This window comes from Colias croceus, chromosome 21, assembly GCF_905220415.1.
Source record: "Colias croceus chromosome 21, ilColCroc2.1".
Classification (NCBI taxonomy): domain Eukaryota; kingdom Metazoa; phylum Arthropoda; class Insecta; order Lepidoptera; family Pieridae; genus Colias; species Colias croceus.
In genome coordinates, this window is record NC_059557.1 from 9,097,025 (window position 1) to 9,116,329 (window position 19,305).

The window sequence follows — 19,305 nt, forward strand, 5'->3', positions numbered from 1 at the left end:
CTGTAGGTACCTATTTAATATGCAATTAAATGCATTCAACAAGCCATTAGCATTTAAAACATATATAAATCGTTTTTTTATTCCATTTTCAATACTTTTGTGGTATTGGTGAATCAATATGTTATCAAAAAAGTCGAAAAATGCAACCTTTCGTATTTGTATTGCGTATCTACGAATATAACTTTCATTGAGTTTATGTAATTTAAATAATTTAATTAATATTATGCAACAATGATTGATATTTATCTTCTAGATTTATGGAAATGCTCTGCATTTTTAATAAAAAATACGATAAATCTTAGAAAGTTGCGTAATATCTTAAAAAGGTGTAAGAAATTATCACACTAATTATATTATTTGAACTGTAAGCTTTGTTCTTTAAAATTAAATTGACAATACTGAATCAAAAATGTTATCGCATTGTCCCAAAAATGACTTTAGTACCTACTCAATTTTAATTTTTGAAGTGAAACTTCTTTATCGGGGTTGGAAAAAAATTTAGTGTAACATTTTTTCGTTACGCGTGACATCATTCCGTTACGCGCCATCTTTTTCTTACCCCTACCACGCGTAATTCGACGTATTTCTGTAAAGTTGCATATAGTAAATTATTTTTTGAAAAATAAGGTCATAAAGAAGTTACACTTCTTACGTGTGTACGTACTATAAGTACACGCACACATTTTTTTTTTGTAGTAAATATAAGCAAGTAAAAACGGTAAAGTTTTCTATAAGTGCATCATTATTCGCTGGTATTCCATATCCATTGACACTTGTGATAGCAACAGGCCGTGAAATAGTATTTATATAACTGACCTACTGCAATCTAGATGTTAGCTCGGATTACACAGCTGAGTTGATTGTCACATTTGCATGAGTTAAATGTATTATAAGTTGTCTAGACGAGCTTTGAATAATGATTTGGGGACTTGATACATTTAGCATACTTTTAGGCACGTGGAATATGTCATTGTCATACCAATAGTATCGCTTCAAACGCTAAATGAAGCGATATGATTGGTTATTTACACTCTAATCCCTCGCTACGCATCCTCGCACATCTCTGGTTGCCAAGCACCCTTATGGTTAAGAATATGTGTTATTGCTCGCGGTATATGTTTATTTCATTGTTTTAGATGAATAATATGAAACTGATAGCTTTTTTGTTCGAAAGAACTTAACCGTGTAAAAGTTACAGGTTAGATTGTAGAGCTATTGTGCTATCACAAAAACCATCTAATGTTTGTGCCAAATGATTTCCTAAGATCTATTACTTCAACTACACACACAATTTCAAACAAATCAGCAAGTCATGTTCCTCTCATACTTCCATCCGTACTCAGTCGTACGTACACGTCCGATTTCCTTCCACATGTGTGTAGTCCCACTATGAGCCAGGCGTGCCATTTCAGGCACACCGGTCCACTAACCGGAGCGTTGTTCGGTTTATGACCCTCACAATTGTCTCATTTGACTACGCAGTTAACCCATTTCGTGGTGGGTTAATAAACATATAGGTAACTTATATGGTGCGTATTATGTATTAAGGTAGGAGAAAGTACAATAATTTGTTTACTAGCTATCCCGCACGACTGTTTGTAATCTTAAGTACGATAACAAAATGTGTAAGTGAAATGGATGTTTGTTGCTCAATCAAGAAAGGCTTTTTAAAGTATCTATGGCTAAATAATAGTCTGCATTAACACATAGCAAGTAAACTGCGAGAGAAGTCGTATTTTGAAGCAAGTGTAGTTTCAAAAACAGATACAAATTATTCCTAAGAACGTATAGAACTGAAAGCTTATAATGATTAAAAGTACCTTCTGTGATTATTATTGAATCGTAATTCAATGTTTTTCAAACGGTATATTCACATACATTATCCAGTTCAGTGTTAACAATATGGATGTCTAAAACCATTTCTTAGTAGTCAAACCGTATCATAAGTATCAAATGGATGACATATTTTATTTGCTTCAGACTGTATCTTATTGATTATAGGTAATTCGAAATTCTTCTGTAAAGAATAACGAGTCATATTTCATTGATACAGTTTATTACTATGTAATTGCTATAATTGGAACGTAAAATAAGGCAGTTTTATAATATTATCTGTGATTAGACTACATGACTGATTAGAGTTTAAGAAGTTTTTAACTTCATAAATCGTGATTTTGAAGGAAACACGCTCTACCATGTTCTAATCTAAATTATAGATTTCTTTTTATTTGCTTGAAATAAGAATTCTAATTCTGACTCCAAGCAACTCTACTGTTTTGATTGTTATGTTAACAACAAACTTATTATTGATCGATTCAATTGTATGCGCGTAAGAAGCACGACTTATTGTAATGTATGGTAACGATTTTCCCACGGACTGTCATCTATCTGGATCGTTTATTGAATAATTGCATTGTTTAAATTGGTTTAAATACGTATACTTAGAAACATCGAGTAGAGATAGCTAAAGAATGTTGGTTGTGTTCATTGAGAGGGTAATATGTATCGCTGTTTGACTATTTGTTGCTTGCATATTTGCAAATTACTAACACATTCATAGTTACCGAACTGAAAGATATCAATTATGTACTTATATTATCAGTAATAAATAAGAATAATGCTTAATTGATAATTAATAATATCGTAATAAAATGCTCTTATAGGAAGAATTCCTCTCGCTTTTTCGTCTTTTCGGTGTACCGGTTAATTTTATTATTAGAAACATATCGTCGTTTTGATATTAAAAAAAAGTAAAGCGACACACAGACAACTGTTCCCCTAACTTGTTCTTACATAAAATCGATTATAAAACACATGTGAATGCATCTGTTTAATAGCCCGATGCGATGGGGCTTCAATTTGTGTAGACTTCACATTAATTATATAATACTAGGTTTCCGCCCGCGGCTTCGCCCGCGCAGTCAAAAACCCGCATAGTTCCCGTTCCCGTGGGATTTCCGGGATTGCGCCATTTTCCCGGGATAAAAAGTAGCCTATGTCCTTTCTCGGGTATCAAAATATCTCCATACCAAATTTCATGAAAATTGGTTCAGTAGTTTAGGCGTGATTAAGTAACAGACAGACAGACAGACAGACAGAGTTACTTTCGCATTTATAATATTAGTATGGATTATGTATATTGAATTGATATTGAATGATATCATAAATGTCATAAACATAGAATATTGTTTATCTAAATTCTAAAGCAATATATTATAAGCAGAATATGAGCAGAATCAATCGGACTGCGACAGCTTTCTTTACCAGTTCGATTAGACGAGAAAGCACGCGTTTGTATGTAATGTGAATTGTGTTTGTGTGAGTTTGAGGGCACATTGAAGGCATCATTTTACCTAACCATCATATAATAAATAATTTGTCAACGAAAATAAGGGCACATTGAAGGTATCATTTTACCTAACCATCATATAATAAATAATTTGTCAACTAAAATCTATCATCCAGTAAATAAAATAATCATAAAATATTTATGTTTGGATAGTGTTTACTATTATAGTAAAAAGCTTTTACTATGTATTGTTCAGAAGTTTAATTCATTTCCTCTCACTTCGAGCACTTATTACTTAGGTATAATCTATCGATACTAGTACCTATCTAATCTGTGCTTGTAGTTACGCCCTTTGTTTTGATACCTACCTTTTTCTTGCCGTGATTATTTTAACATATAGGTTTAATAATTGTACCTTAATCACTTTTTTTATACAATTGTGTTTTTTACAATCTCTACGTCAATTATTTATTGACTGAAACGGATAACGACTTCCTATTGTATGCAGCGATTAAAACAATTAGTATTTCGTCTCTCTCATGAAACAAAGATTTACGTATAAATGGACTTTACGTAAATCTTACTGTTGAGTAATTGTTTGTTAATTGCACACTTTTTAATTTTTGCCAGTAATTGACGTACTTTCTAAATAATACAATATCTATTTAATTACTTAGTTGAAACGTTATTAGGTATATGTTAACATAATAAACTTTAAAACGAGGTAATTATTGAACATCATAATTGATATCTTGCGTGTGAAATAATGAGTTAGGGGTGTATTTAATCTCATAAAAAAGAGAAAGATGAATATTTGCCACATACAGTGGTATGGGGTATAACAAAACCGCGTATATAAACCATCATTTAGATTGAGATTCTAACATACGGTCTACTAAGTATTAATATTCCGTATATCCCCAATTCCCTATGGTAGGCGGAATGATGAATGAGGGGTTTCCATGTTACCCTTTTCTGGTTAGATGAACTCTCCAGCTGCTGATTCATTTGCATTCGATGCGGCGTTAAGTTGTATTTTTTTTGTTGTTAAAATGATATAGAATTGAAATAAAATGTTAAGTAGGTAATTTGTCAAGCTAAAATACAATTACCTATCTATACTTAATATTTATTTTTGTTACATAATTGTTAATTTATAAGTGTCAACGATTATTTTGAATTGATTTAATAATTGAAACGTATCGTCTTGGCTTATCGACAGTTATCAAAAGCACATCTCTGTTCATTTTCTTAAGAACTTAAGGCTAATATATAAGACTATTATATCATAATCCTTAAGAAATAAATAAAGCCAACAATAACAATGTAGTCGCCTAATCGCCGGCAGATGGTCAAGTGACGCAAGACGTTGTTCCGCTTTCCGACTAGACTGTGGCTAACACGCTGCGTGACAAGATTTTAAAATTTTACGGGATATTTTTTTTAATTCCTTGTAATCTACAATATTTATATGTATATAGTTGTAAGAATCCATAGGCTCCTGGACAATTAAACTGTGTGTCAATGGCATATAGCAATGACTTATAATAGATTATGTTAACTATTTGTGTATATTCAATATTCTAATAATATTATTAAACTACTCAATGAATTTTTAATATTGTAATGATAATTATGATCTTGACGTAATTGAATGTTACTCATTACAGCGTTAATTATGATTTACTATTGAAATTATGCGTTAATTAACACTAGTAGAGTGCTAGCTCCGGTCGTGTCGAATGTCCGTTGTAACTTGTAGAGCTCTATGGGACTTGACTATAATTATTGAGGGCTTGTAAATTCTATATTCGCACACACGTGTAAACTATCTCTGTTTCTCTAACTATCAAATGTATGAAACTAGAGTTATTTATTGTTTTAATAAACATCGATACATATATGTAATTAAAACTTTATATTTTAAAGAAATACATGGCTATAAATAAAAAAGCCGTAAGTGTTCATAATGTCAAAATATTTAACACAATTTAGTAACTAATTTCGGTCTCACAGATTTTTTATTAAATTTTAATTCACCATAGCTATAAAATAATAATTAAATCACATCTAACGACCTAACGAAGGGTCACCCCGTCCGAAACGCGCGCCCAATTTAATTACTGCACTTTCACAGGCGCACGCGCACGCGCCAACGTCTTTATTACATATTCATTAATCCGTACTTTATTCTTCACTAAAGTTCTTAAGTGAAACATATGTAAATTATTCAGGCTTTCTGATTTAATGGCAAAAATAGCGCTAATCCTTATAATACTTACATTTACATTTTAAACCATACGTTGACATAACAGTATCGGATTATGTCAACAGGCTAGTTCAGTATTGCAAGTATCGCAACAGTCAAAATTTGGGTTTACTTTAGATGTATCTCTTACGTAACTATTTAATTAGGTAATGCTAGGTTTCTATAATATTATGCGACAAAAAAGCATTATTTACATGTAGTTGACAAAAGATCTTTTTCCTTTTATGGAGTCAGTAAGCAATAAGGATATTCCTTAGGAAGACTGGCTACAGGATCCTAAGCTACAGACTAATATACCAAACTAACCATTGCTGAGATTCGCCACATAAAAGCAGTTCTAAGTAAGCACTAAGCAGTCAATCCTAGCCATTTATTTAAAGTAAATCTGGAGTAAATATAGAAACTATAATAATAAGTTTAGTTATGCGAAGTGTCAGGATATGTCAATTAGCCGGCTACATAACTCGATCGTAACCCGTCTGTAATTACGGCTAGGTCGCGCCGCGCCGCTTTTATTGTAGGGCTGTCAACTTAATTATATAGCGGGGATTAAGGTTGGCACGTCATTAGTTTTTAATCATAAATTTCCAAGATTTATTTACTAACAGACAACGGGTATAATAGTAAAATTAGTACCTATGATATTATCATAAAATAAAGTTTGTGATTTTTTGCGGGTAGAGTGTTTTAGGATTCAATTTTTTACAAATATTTTTTTAAATTAAAAAGCTACATGGCAACCCTGTGACGTTAAATAAATTGCAATAATGCTTGTGAAGGGCGATTCGACTCTTAATGTTAACTGATACTTATTGAATTCTCGATACGTTAGTTATTTATGGCATAATTAAATAAAGTGATAATTTATGTTTAGAGTTTACATAAACTTCTGTTTATTAAATTATAGTGAGACATCTGTCGCCGTATAAGTCGAGTGTAATTAATTAAATTATGTATTTATTGCTATTTATCTCATGATCAGTTTACTTTTATATGAAACAAGGTTTATTGCTTGAATGGTAAAGACTAAAGAGTAAAGACGTACTTTTCAGAGAAGCGCTAGGAATGTTTTCGTGACAAATATTGAAACACCTTTACAATTTCTGTAGACTTATTAATATTCTCAATCTCACAACTTCCACGTCTATTATTATCTACTAATAATAACGGTATTATTATTTTTAAACTTTTATCATTATTGACGTTCCCAGGACTGACTATGTTTTTAATTCCTTCCGTATACCTCTGGGTTTGCCATTACAAAAAAGCATAATGTTACAACAAACTAGTAGCAATACAACCAGTAATACATGTTATTGTGCCCGTTTTTGTCCGAACCTGTCAGTGATAACGGCACGTTGGATAACAGACGTTTTACTGGATATAGCGTGGAAAGTGTGAAAGCTATGTTACGTGGTTGACAGCTGATTATGGGACTGACTCATCGATATATCGTTAGTAACAATTGCTCTTGTTGAAGCCTTTCTTGACCTGTCAATGTGTATGTTACTTTCCAATCAGAAAGACCGCTTGCTGGTCAGTGGTTCAAGGAAGCTTTGCACTGGGAGGTACTAGGCATATAGGAAGGACTAAGAACTTTTTGGGTTAATGCCTTTGGATATATTTCATACTGTCCATTAGACCGACCACCTAGGGAAAGATGAAAACTGGTGAAATTATTCTGCCTCCTTCTAATCTCAATAGACTGAGTAAAATAAATAGAGATTTGTCAGGGAATTTGTCACGACTCACGTCCCAAAATATACACTAATATTTTCAATTAACGATTATCATGATTGAGTTGTTTAATCGAGTTAAATGCGAATCGATTTGAATCTATTAAATTAATCGAACTCGAGGTCACAGCGGTCACGGACAGTTGACACCATGTCACGTTTACATTGCATTTAAGTTTAACTATACATAGGTAACTACGTAATTTGAATGCATCGAACATTTCTTTGTTTTCGAGTGAGCTGGCCTAAATTTAATTTCTGTATAATTCGTTTATGAGATACTAATATCTGTAATTTTTTAAGAACACGTTCTGAGTTACGATAAGAAGAAACCTTATCATTCAATATTTATCAATACTAACATTCGATTTTTCGAGATGAACACAATATTGTGTTTGAGTACGTTAGTGATTTCCTTTATATTTCTTGGTGTTGTAATGAAACGGATGTACTTTTCTTCATTAAAAATAATGAATAGAAAATCATTTTACACTATTTATAGAAGAGTCAAGAAAAAGTTAGCATGAGTTAATTACAAAATTACAACCTCTTTAGACGCAGCATCGTGGTTTATCTGTGCATCTTAGTTCTACTTCTATTATTATCTGTGGCACGGCGCATTTAAAAATTAGAACGTGTTTCCCGCTAAACCAGAAATACAATTTCTGTGTATTATTTGTTATGAAATAAACTGAAATAAAGTTAAATTCGAAAACATTGCGAAATCATAAGGCTACAATTGTTTAATTCGTAATTAATTCTAATCCGTTTCCTATAAATACATTAAACGAAGGTTAATTCAAATTACTGATGATAAAAAGTTTTAACAAAAACCTGGACCAGTTCGTAAACTTGTTTTTAATGCTGGCAATTGTTATCACAACACCGTATATATTCTCCCCTCACTGTAACCATTCTTGCATATATCCGGCCTTGAAAAATTGATATGTGCTTATAAACTATTATTTTGTGTTTTATGGAAATGGTGCAGGTAATGTTCGTAATAATATCACGTGTTCAGTGTGTATTAAAATTGTAAACTTGAAATAAAAAGGGCAAAGTGCTTTATAAAAATAATCGCTATAGTGTAATAAGTATTTATTGAAATAAAATCGCATAAAATTAATTTTAGCCATGTTTTATAGTAATTATTTACTTTATTGTTGTTGTATTAGAACTTAGAAGTATACAACTTTATAAAAGCAGTATAAAATCGTCATAAGGTACATACATACCTACTTATAGTACATACCTACAGTATTTCAAGCCAAAAATAAAGAGATTAGGTATTCAAGTTCCAGCGACCGCGGGATGTCTTAAAAAAAATATTTTAATTTAAATGATTTTAATTAAGGTCTTTACATCTTTCATTCATTATCATTGTACGGTACTTGCAAAACGCAAGTCACTAATTGGCTGCTAAACCTTAGTTATCAGGAGACCGAAAATTTAATTTGTACAATGACTTAATGAAAGTTTTTCATTCATATTATACATTCTTTAATATGCAAACACATCTACATCCACTCAAACACACACACACACACACATTCACTTACACATACGCAGACACAAACATATTCAATACACACATGCACATACACTAACTTATGCCCACACATAATCACTCGACTCCTTTCATGTTCATAAGTAACTTAAGATACCTATTAGTTAATTTCTTTTATATTATCTATGTCCCAATTTAAAAAAAAAACAAATTCGTTGACTTAATTATTGTGATGACCACCTGAGATGTTTTTTTTTTTTTTCATATTATATACATTATATGGGGAAGGAACTGTCATCTTTAATACAGGTTACCTTCTCGGTAACCTAGCAAAGATGCCAGTCTTGAACCGATGATTGATACATACCTATCACTAAACATAATATGTACAACACCTAATGTATTTAGCTCTAAGGTTAGGTTAAGTTTGTTTGAATAAACGAATTTGAATTTGAATTTGAATTTGAATTGTACAAACCAGTGTGTAACTGATTTATCGATCTGGAGATCGCGTCTAACGTCTTCTTAAAATGTTTAGGGATGTCGTCGCGACGGTTGAGTGGGAAATTCTCTGTAATCACTTCCACAAATCATAACTATTCCTATCCTTTACTAAATTTCTCTCTGTACAACCGGTTGTCTGGAAGAAATCGCTATTTAGCGATAAGACCGCCGTTTGTTGTAATGTATCCTAGGCTAAGTCTCATTTTGTAATTTATCTTGAGCAATAAAGCATAAATAAATAAATAAATAAACTATTGCAATTAAGTGGATACATTGTTGCAAGTACATATTATTATTTTATTATTAATATTTAGGTAAAATACTAAAATATGGATTCAGTGGGTTTTGGATGTATAACTAGGTTACTAGCAGTAATATAAATATTTTCTTGTTCTTACGTGTGAAGATAAAACAGACATTATCATATTTTCCCTCTATTTCAATAACCGTTGTTAAATCTTCAACACAAATGCAACGTTAACGGGATTTCATACCTTATAAGTGTTAAAAACACGTCAATAAGACGTATTTAAAACTATAAACCGTCTACTTAGTGATGAGATAATCACGTTATGACTGTAAAAAAATAAAAAAAAGATAATAATAGCATGAATGAAGATGTTGACGTAGAAACAAAATAAAGCCATCTGTGGCAGCATGTATTGTGTAATGTGTTACACCATCTGACAATCGTTTATTAAAAATAACACAAAGAATTAAACACTCTTGTACTATGCTTATTATCTATTGGTCATTTCAATAAAACACCAGACAAGTACTAACTGAAGTCTTGGGCCTTGTCTAAAATATTAAAAATCAAAATCGAATAGACGAAACTGTTTATTTGTTACGATACTTTTAATTCTCAATTAATTATATCTCTGCCAATCAGAAAGAGCTACAGCCTACAGGTAAAATCAATTAGTCACACAAATAAAATAAATAAACTCGCCAAGTTTAATCTCGATCTGGTAACATCGAACAGTTCATTTGCAAAAACAAAACCAAGCAAAATCTATAAAATATAAATGATAAATCTCTCAAGAATCTAAACAGTTCAAGACACATATATATAGACATATATACTACATATTATATACTATATATTATAGTTTCTAGATAAGCTATGTGTTCCCCTAAACACGTAGTTATGTAGTTATGACCTACTGGCTCGTATTTCCACAATTATGTACATTTACGTATGCGGATCACAACAATGGCGTATCAGGCCATTGGGTTACTGTACAACCGTGTGATCTTCTGCTATTCATGTAATTTGTGACTGTATTAATTCATCTTAAAATCAATTTTTAAATAACAAGAAGTTCATAACATTAAACTTACGTTGATCGCAAAATGTGTTGGTAAGCGCATAACTCGAGAACGGGTGCACCGATTTCGATTATTCTTTTTTTATTATATTCCTTGAAGTACGAGGATGGTTCTTATGTAGAGAAAAGGTAAATATGTACCACGGGAGAAGCCGGGGCGGACCACTAGTCTATTTATAAAAATGAATCCATATTTTCCTTTGTCACGGCATCACGCGTGAACGGGTGAACCGATTTCGATAATTCTTTCTTAATAATATTTCTTGAAGTACGAGGATGGTTCTTTTGGAGCGAAAACGTAAATATGTACCACGGGCGAAGCCGGGGTGGACCGTTAGTGACATATTTATTTTTCCTGTAATTAAAAAGAATCCTGCTTTATCCTAGGTAAGTATAGGTACTAATTTTCCAATAGGCACTCCTATTTAAACTAAAAAGATAATATATTACACAGTACAGAAACACAACACTACAAATAACTAACTACTTTATACTCTTTTATCATAGATTGGGTAATCATTGTTTTCCTCATTAAATTCCATTCGGGCAAGCCTATACAATAGTTCAATTTGCACATACCGCGGCCACTTGCCGAAGAAAAGGACTTAATAGAATAAACAGACCATCAAGTACTGATTAAACAATTTGCAATGGGACAATTGAAGTGATGAGTAAATTTCCTGTAACCTGTTTAAAAGTAAGCGGACACAATGATGGGCCGAACTTAATAGATCTCGTTTTAAGGCGCTGTTAAGGGGTGCCAAAAGCTACAAATAAATATTCAATCAATAAATCTAATACAAAAATCTACAAATTGTTATTTATGTCTACTTATTTTAGTTCGTTGGCCAAAATATCTAGATGAAACAAAAGATCATAATATGATTTAAATTATGTTGCTTTGAATTTTAATAAAAGCGAAAGATGAAATGATATAGATTACGTAATTAACAATGAAAGTAAAGAGAAAAGAAACTAAACGCTTTTATTAAATTTTGTTTCATAACTATGTTTTAACTTTAATAAATCCAGCTATATACTAACGTTAATTTTAAATGATTAATTTTGTAGCAATTAGCTATGTAAGTATTATAATATTTTATAAAGTTTTCTGTTGTTATAAATATCTAAGGCTTCACATTTCTGCTGCATAGCCACTTCGACTAACTTACCTATAAGAAACAATTCCAAATTCACCACATAACAAATACAGTCATCATCTATGTACATACATTATACATTTCATACTAAAAGGGGGCATAAAATTAGTATTTAGTACGCATACTCAGGATCCGTCTCTGGGTGCGCACACGCAGCATATTCGAGCATCTCGCAAGGAGGGTCACTAACTGTTTGATGGACCATTTCCCCAGTTACCCACGGTTGTGGTCGCTCCACTTATAAACGCACTGTGATCAGACTATATTGTTATGGTAACTAGCTGCGGTCGACGGTTTCGCTCGCTATTTTATTTCAGTACCATAATGTATCTGTAAATGATTGGGCTATTGATTGTGATTATTTTGTGTCAACAATTATAATTATGTTTTCTTTTTCGTAAGAACTATCGGTAAGTATCGGAAACTTACTACTTGTAAAACGTAAAGATTTTTTCCTTACCTATATTTTAATTAGGTACCAATATGTATATTAAATGCAATAAGAGTATTTCTTTACCATTGCTCTTACGTAAATTTTTTATTATATCACAAAAATAGTAATATGAAAAGAAAATAAGCAATTAAAATAGTTTCGCAAAAATGTTAATAAAAACGCAAATGATAAATGTGCATGATTAAAATAAAAATAAGTGTAATTTTTGGGATCACAGCAATGTATAATAATAATAATAATAAGGGCGTAGGGATGTGACGACCCCATCGCCCACGGTTGGAATATCTATTGTTTACGTGACAATAGATATTCCACCCGTGCAGTCAGTCAACCCGCAGGACACCTTGTGGCGTGGTGTCGGGGAGTAGCGACCCCGCGGGAACCGAGTGCTCCCGGGGGAGGCCCCTGTCTTCATCTCCGGCTTGCCTTCACCGGCCGGTCGGAGTGAAGCCTGACGAGGACAGGACCCCCACCTCTGGCTTGCCTTAACCGGCCGGCCAGAGTGGAGTCGCGAGAGCTTTTAGCTCGAAGGGTGGATGCGAATCGTAAGTGGCGAGTGGGCACGTGATGCTGGACCCTCAGGGAGCGCGTGATCGTAGTTTAAAGTCCAGGGACGCCTCTCCACCCTTAGCTGCTCACAATATGTTGCCCCCTTGTCGCACTATTGCAGCGACTTATTTCGGGGGCCCATACAGTGAGAGGGCGAGTCACCACCTGCCAACAAATTTTTACTTCTCTTAAGTAGAAAGGCAGGTGCCATAGTTTCCATAGTCCCCAATTCCAGTCCATGTAGCATCCCATTCCATAGCCCGGTTTATTTTGCTTCCATTTCTCACAATAGTCCTACATCGGCCGCGGACTGCCCAGGACTGTATCTCTATAGTGCAGTCATGGGCAGACTGCGGCTGGTGTCCCACAACACAGTAAAATTCTCGAAAGGGCCTCTGCGTGTTGGATCCGTGTCCCCACGTAAGCCTTCCAAAAGTCCGGGTACCGTCCTTCTGGTGGTACCCGAGTATTATGGAACCGAGAAACATAATAATAATAATAATATAATAATAAATCATTTATTTTCCTCAAAAAAAACTTATAACTATGTTAACAAAATTTGCACGTAAACATAATCCAAGAGGACTGGAGTCTGCGATAGGCCGTAGCCTGTGGTGCAGATCGCCAGGCACTCCCCAAATCGAACCGCTTAATTTAGAGAATTTAATTACGTATGAGAAAAAAAAATAAACAAAAGAAAAAAAAAAAATAAATTAAATTAAAAACGAATTTAACAATATATAACCCTATGTGTAGAATATAAGAGTAGGCATGTGGTTGTGTGTGTGTATGGCTGTGTGTGCGTGTGTGTGTGTGTGTGTTTGTGTGTGTGCATGTGTTTGTGTGTGCGTTTATGTGTAGAATCCGTTTGTTAGTTTGTATATAAAATTTGATACAAAATTACATAAAGCTATAAATTTGCGCAACGTATTAAGTTCTCAGTACAATCATAATCCAGACTTCTGAGCCATTTTGAGGTAATTAATTTACAAGCACTTGCCGTCATTGGATAAATACATAATTTACCGTTTAACTTATTATATAAGTGACTGCCTTGAAAACAAAAGAAACGACGCGTGAATGAAGTGTTAGGAGTAAATTGATTACATATTCTGTCTAGTCGACGCATATTTTTTAATTTGTGAGAATCATATACAAGTAAATTGTGCTGTTTAAGAATTGTGTGAAGAACAAAGAGTTGACGAACTGTTAAAACATCACATTTTTCGTAGAGGGCGGTAGTTGGATGATAAAACGGTAGGTGAGATCCAACCTTAAGAATAGCTCTCTGGGCTCTTTCTAATTTTAATATTAATGTTTTTGGTGCTCCTCCCCAAGAAGTTATACAATATGATAGGAGGGATTGGCAGAGCGCAAAATACACCGATTTTATAACATTTTTATCCGCAACACCCCTCAGACACTTAAATATATAAATAAGCTTGCGTACCCTACCAGACAACAATTCAATGTGTTCTTGAAAGTTTAACTTGTCATCCAACACAACACCGAGATACTTTATAGATTTAGCAAATTGAACTGTTGGACAAGAACAGGTGGAACTATTAAAATCGAGACAAGAATGTGATTTTATAAGAAAAGACTGCGCACCTAGATTTCTGTTTCGCAGATGAAAGGCCATCAACTTGGTCTTATCTGTGTTTAGTGTGAGTATATGGCTATATAGCCATTTACAAACAGTGTTATAACCATTCTGAGCGTGAGATACTGCCTCCTGCCAAGTGTTACCACAGAAAAGTAGGACTGTGTCATCAGCAAAGGTTACTATTTCACCTTGAGTCAGAGCTAACTCGCACAAATCGTTTATATAGGCTAAGAACAGGGTTGGGCCTAATATACTTCCCTGTGGCACACCGTGACAAATCGCAGCCTCTTCACTCGAATAATTATCTATACGTACCAATTGTGTACGATTAGTTAGAAAATCTTTAAATAGATTAAGCTGAACCCCTCTTATTCCAAGATCCTCCAACTTATTTAAGAGTATTGGGACAGAAACTGTGTCAAAGGCTTTTGCTAAATCTAAAAATATTGCAATTACTTTCTTTTTGTTATCTAATTTGTTTACAATAAAATTTGTGACTTTATGTACCGCATCCGATGTAGATTTATTTGATCTGAAGCCAAATTGTGAAGCTGATAAAAAATTATTACTTTCTAAATACTTAACTAATCTTGTGTTAATCAACCTTTCCAGAATTTTTGAAAGTGAGGGCAAAATAGAGATTGGTCTATAGTTGTTGACACAGTTTCTGTCACCACTTTTATAAATGGGCTGTATTCGGGATTTTTTAAATGCTGTAGGGAAAACTCCCGTAGCCAGAGAAGTGTTGCAGATATGTGTTATGGTAGGCGTTAGTATATCTTTATAAGTTTTGAGCACATGGCTTGGAATCATATCCAAGCCTACGGCACTATCAGTCCTGAGATTATTAATAAGTCCTTCTACTTCCTTAAAATCTGTGGGTAATAAAACAAATGACTGTGAATTAATATTACGGGTGTTAAATGTAGTGTATAAGGGGCTAATTTGAATTTTGTTGGCTAGATTTTTGCCTATGTCTGCAAAAAAGCAATTCACCTCATTAACAGATTTCAAGGGATTCTGATAATTTAACAGTTCGTGAGATGGATCCTTTTGTTTTGATGAAAAGGTAAGTTCTTTTATAGTTTTCCATAACTTTTTGTTGTTGTTTTTAGAATTTTGAATTTGTAATGTATCATAGTCTCTTTTAAGTTTTTTTAATAATGTTGAGCAAAAATTTCGATATCTTTTGTAGGTAGTTTTCAGTACTACGCTGTCGGGATCTTTTTTTAATTTCTTATGAAGTTTGTCACGATTTCTCAAACATTTTAGAATACCGGGGGTAATCCAAGGCTTTAATATTTTTTTTCGACTAGAAACAGTTATAATTTTAGTGTGTCGCATAATTAAATCACGAAGTATATTGATAAAAACATCAGTAGCAACATTAGCATCATCTATGCTGGCTATAAATTCAAAATCCTTGCTCTTAATGTCACAATCAAATGCAGCATAATCAAATCGTTTAACTGTTTTCGATGTCCTAAGTTGATACTTTAATGCAATATATAACCCGACACTGTCATGATCGGTTAAAGTCGTGTGAATAACAAGACATCGAGTTAGCTTCTTTGATTTAGCTAACGCATGATCTAGACATGTTTTATTATGAGTAGGTAATGTATGTGTTGGGAGAATACCATGAAACGCTAACATATCCAAATAATGATCTTTGTTAGTATCACTGCTTTCTTTCGCAATATCAATATTGATGTCACCAACTATAAATACATTTGTAGTTGAAGAATATTCTTGAAGCAATGTATCCAATGAATGAATAAAGTTATTAACGTTTTTATAACCCGGTGGGCGATAAATAGCCAAAACAACAGTATCAGAATTAATTTTAATGACTAAACAGTTCGCATCCTGGAGGATTTTTTCTTCTACTGATATAATTAGATTATTTTTACAGTAAACCACAACGCCTTCATTTTGGGTCAAGTTATTTTCGGTTGCAAAAACTTTGTAACCCTCCAATTGAGGTATATTTTGTGAAGAAAGAAGCCAGCATTCCGTTAATATGATACAATCCCAGGATACATTAGACCTCACAATGAGAGGTATAAGGCCACATAAATTACATTGAATGCTTCTAATGTTTTGAACAAACAATTTTAAACATTCGGAATTAGGTATAAATGATTGACACGCTTCCACATCGCACGAAAATGAATCAGCTACTTTAAAATAATCTATTTCGTTTTCTAATTGTACTATGTCATTGAATTTGGTTTAAAATACCACTTAGTCCGGTAGATTATGCCTTTTTCGTGTAACTGAGAGTCTATGCTATAATAGAACGGCTTTAAAGTTTTGTTGCGATTATGATCGAAAAGTGGTGTAGCATGTAGTGTAAAATGTAGGATATACTGGTGTGTTATATAATTGTAAAGTGTGTAGGGTGCAGAGTTAACAATATGAAAATACTTACAAAATATGATTTTGGAGAAAAAGAATACTATCACTAGTAGAAAATTAAGAGCACAATAAAAAGTATTAAAACGTACATAAATACAATTTGAAGTTTTTATATTACCTAGTCATATGCGACGTTTCAGAGTATCTATATCGGATTCATTATCAATGCGTATACGGGGTTCACTGGCTTTTTGACGCAAATATACTCTGCCATAGGAGGTCCAACAGCTCTCATAATTTTCAGCCTTCATGAATTCTTTAGCTAAGAAGAATAGCTTTCTCGCTTTAGGTGTTAGAAAATCGGCAACAAAAATTGGTTTAACAGGTCCTTTCAGATTTAACGTAGCGGTACTTAGTCGCTGATCAGGGTCTCTTTCTTTATTGTATTTCCTCACCGATTTGATGAAGCCATCCTTTTTGAGAGTTGAGTTGAAATCCACCACGATCGGCCCGTTTGGCCTATTTTTAAGTTTCATGCGGAAAACATCTCGGATTTCAGATTCCTGAACATCCACTTTTACAGAGGAGCAGATCTTTTTGGTAATCTCAATCAAGGTATTTTTGTTCTCAGTTTCAGCTACGGGAATATTTTTCAATTCCACGCATGAAGACCTGGAGTTAATCTCCCACTGTTCTAGTTTCGCTTCAAGATTATTTATACGAATTTTGTACTGTTTATTCTCTAGTTGAATTTTTTTTACATCCTCCAACACCTCGTCGTATTTATCTGACATAAGCTGGATAGAAGCTTTTATCTCCTGGTTTTGTTTTGAAATGTTATCCATAAATGTTTTAATGGATTCATACTTTAATTCTTGCTGTGTCTTCAAATCATCCAACATGTTTCTCAAATCCACCATTGTACTCCGAGTATCGTCCGAAATCTCGTCACATTTTCGCTTAAATCGTTTGGTTATATTAAAATCTCCGCTTTCCTTCTTTTCTGTAGTATTGAGCGATGGGTCAGAACCGTGGTGCTGTGGCGCAGACTTCAATGAAATATTTCTAGGTGGCGTTCTTGAACATGACATTTTTAGGTATAGATTGTGATTGATGTTTAAATAAATAAAAAATATTTTTTTATATTATTTAAAAAAAAAAAAAAAAATTTCACCGATTTATACCAAAAACTACCGAAGATTACTGTTGGGAGATTTAAAACAGTGCGTAGGCAACACTGGTTACGACGTCATGCGTGCGCGCAAACTATGAAGTATACGTTTGTTACAGTCGTTGCTATCCTTTTCTAAGCAATGAATCACTGACTCCTTTGCACTTCTGCTCGCCTAGTACACTTCAAGTTATTATTGATATTTAAATTTTGAAAATAACAAATAAAATTAAATGATTTTTACGGAATACACGTCCAAACTCTGTCACGGTCCGGCGGAAGAGGATAAATTGTATAACGAAGATAAATTGTCATCTTTTCTACCGATCTCATTTTGTTGTAAGAATTTCAAGATATGTTTAAAATTGTTAAATTATAATTTATAGCTTAATATTCATAAGACTTAAAGCAAAAAGTACATAAATTCGTTCATACTGTTTTTGTACTCGTTGTTAATAAAATCGAGCAGTTTATAATCGATTGATAGATTGATAGACGCTAGCAACGTTTTACGCAACGCCGCGCGCCGCGCCGATGCACATGCGTTAAATATACTAAACATAGTCGGAACTTTACGTTTGTTTGTTTATCTTTGCGTAACACGTGTGAAACGTGCATTGCTTTAAAAATAGTACATGTTAGGGTTTGTGCAGATTTGATAGATTAATGCAAACAGTTGACTCAGAGTAAAACTTCTTTGGTAAAAAGTGAATACATATTATTATCATCATTTTGGGTTGTAATGTCTGCATAAAAATAATAATGTAATAAACGAATTTATAAAACAGTTCCGATTAAACAATAATATAATGAATATGATATTATAAGTAACACATCATATCCACAATAAACTAATCTAAATTCCTATGAGTAAGTACCAAATTGATACAGCTTGGGGGCTACCCAGTACACACTTCAAATAAAGGGCAATTGGAAACAATAGGCCGTTTACTTGTGCCCTGCATTCTTTATGAACGAGTCACGGACAGGAGATTAAATATAAAATGAGCGATAGTGTGACACCAGCCTTATAGATAGAGATCGTGTTGTGTTGCGGGCACACCAAGGATTTTATAGAATATTTTATGCCGCTCACTTATGTTTTCATTAACGTTTAAATTAATTACTGCTTTATTTATTCATTCGTTAGGTTAAATAATTTAAAAGTGAAAGAGGAATACTGATTTAGTTGGCTGTATTATTGATCGTATTGCAATAAAGGATTACAGTAGTCAGTAGTGCGAATATGACATTTTTACAGAATGCCATATGCTTAGTAGTAAATAGTAATCTTTTAATACATTTTTCCAGTTGCAATGAAGAACGCGACTCTAAATCTTGATAGCCTGCAGGTCAATGGAGTGGCCT

The 19,305-nt window shown here is 33.2% G+C and overlaps 1 protein-coding gene across 2 annotated transcripts in view; it reads left to right on the forward strand.

Annotated features, from left to right (window-relative positions):
• The window catches only part of LOC123701494 (GAS2-like protein 3), an 83,058-nt gene that overhangs the window by 40,795 nt on the left and 22,958 nt on the right, over positions 1-19,305 (forward strand). The window lies entirely within an intron of this gene.